This window comes from Stegastes partitus, unplaced genomic scaffold (assembly GCF_000690725.1).
Source record: "Stegastes partitus isolate 25-593 unplaced genomic scaffold, Stegastes_partitus-1.0.2 Scaffold1033, whole genome shotgun sequence".
Classification (NCBI taxonomy): domain Eukaryota; kingdom Metazoa; phylum Chordata; class Actinopteri; family Pomacentridae; genus Stegastes; species Stegastes partitus.
The window spans coordinates 89,649-91,833 of NW_007578764.1; the positions used below are offsets into that span (position 1 = coordinate 89,649).

At 43.7% G+C, this 2,185-nt stretch overlaps 1 protein-coding gene across 1 annotated transcript in view; it reads right to left on the minus strand.

Moving 5' to 3' along the window:
* The window catches only part of ccdc120a (coiled-coil domain containing 120a), a 12,763-nt gene extending 11,272 nt beyond the window's left edge, over positions 1–1,491 (minus strand). The window contains exon 1 of the mRNA XM_008295240.1: positions 1,254–1,491. The gene's annotated coding sequence lies outside the window, so the exon portion shown is untranslated. The remainder of the gene's footprint in view (positions 1–1,253) is intronic.
* Positions 1,492–2,185: the final 694 nt, after the last annotated feature.

Below are 2,185 nucleotides of genomic sequence, written 5' to 3' on the forward strand. Positions count from 1 at the left end.
CCCATTTTATGTGCACGCGCTCAGATCAGATCAGACAGACCTGGGTTGACTTACTGAGCTGAGGACCCCCGTCGTAGGACCGGTTGCCCTGAGTGGGCTGTTGGGGTTAGAGGTCCTGGTATGTTGGTCTGGCTTCAGGCTCCTGGACGATGTTCTTGGTTCATGTTTCTGTTCAAAACATTGGCCGACATGTTGGTTTGAAACCAGAAGAAGAATTTAACTTTACCTGATCTGATTCCATGACGTAAGTAAATGCGACCTAAACACGAACTAAATGTGACGCAAAGACACAAATGAAGCTCACGAGAAAAACAAGTCAACAGAAAAGCTGAACATTTAAAGACGAGAACGATGAAAACCATCCGACTGATGAGCAGGACGTGATCACATGACGACGGCTCAGTGAGCTCACGTTCCCTCTGATGCTCTCATCCAGTGTCACCCGGCTTCACTCTTTCAGCTGCTGTTAAAGTAAGTAAAGAACAAATATGAAAACATCGTGCAGCCGAAGAGTCGACTCGCTGCAGATCTTCTAAAGCCAACAAGGTTCCAGTGTTTGGTCTGTTTTGGGGTTGAATCCATCCACGAAGGCAGAACAATGAATCCAGAAACTCTGAGCTTCTCTCAGCCTGCAGGAGTCCTGACATCTGATTGGTCAGAAGGTGTTTTTGTACGCTGGTCCCTGGAACATCACCTGTTCTGGAGCAGCTCAGGTGTTCAGCATCAGTTACCACGGTGATGTAGGAAGTAAACTACCTGAAGATGCCGAGTGTTCCTGTGAGCAGCACCGAAGGACGTCTGAACGGATCAGAATGTGACGCACAGCCGTCACACACCTTCCTCTTATTCTTCTGTCCCTGTCTGTGATTGGTCCTCTGTAGCTCCGCCTCTCTTACTTGAGCATGGTCAGAGAATATTCACAAACGGAGCGAGTTCTTCACAGGATCGGGTCGACAGAAACCAGATCAATAAAGACTGGATTAGTTAAACCTGCGCCATAGAACAAACACACCTGCAGCCGAGTCAGAACCAGCCAACAGCCTGCAAGAGTCTGTTCTGAGGGAGGAGAGAACCAGCAGGGTCTGACCAGAACCAGAACCAGCAACCAATCAGTTCTTCAATCAGTTGATCAGTTGAATGTGAACTCTGCTGTGTCACAAAGGGCCATCAATGATCAATAAATAACCAATCAGCTTCACTGGAGAACAGTCTGTCAGTTACTTTTACTCTGATTACTTTTTAGACTTACTTACTCATCAAGTTTCTGCTCTTCTTCATCTTTACCTGAGGTTCTGCGTTTTGTTCTGTCCACAAAAATATCTGTTGGTCTTGATGAAAAAAATAAAAATTCTCCTCTGAGTTCTACTGAACGCAGCGAAGCGGTCCAGTTCAGAGAGCACAGATACCTGAGAACCATCAGAACACAGCTGTTCCTCGGACACATCAGGAGCCGAACCGGAGCAGAACAGGAGCCGAACCGGAGCAGACGCGGCTGCTGCGGCTCTTCGCTCTTTCTGTTTCTGAGTCTCCGAGAGTCCACCTGCCGTCAAGTTACTGCTGACACACCTGCACTTCCGCTGTGCGCTGTCAGAATAAAACTACATGCTTCTGCCAGGAAGTCCATTCATTGACATAAAAGCTCTACAGAACTACAACACTTTGGTTCAAGAAGCTGTGAGGCTCCAGAACAAACTGCAAACCAGAAATAAACAAAAAACTACAAACTGCTCGTAGAAAAGTGAAGCTGCAGCAGATTGAAATGAGCTCAGCAGAAACTTGACTGGAACAAAGCAGAACCTGACCCGGAGTCCGATAAAGCTCAGCGTGATGCTCGTTTACTTTCTTCTATTAATGAACAAGTACATATGTTTACATTTATACACATATCATACAGATTGTATTTTATCTTAGATTTTCCACCGTTACTGATCATCACTGCTCACTGAGAGTTTATTTCATTACGTTTGATAAAAACTTTACGACCGCATCGTCAGATTTTAGTGTTTTAATCCATCTATAATCTATATTCTATCTATCTATATATCTATCTATAATCTATCTATCTATCTATCTATCTATCTATCTATCTATCTATCTATCTATAATCTATAATCTATATTCTATCTATCTATCTATCTATCTATCTATAATCTATCTATCTATAATCTATAATCTATCTATCTAT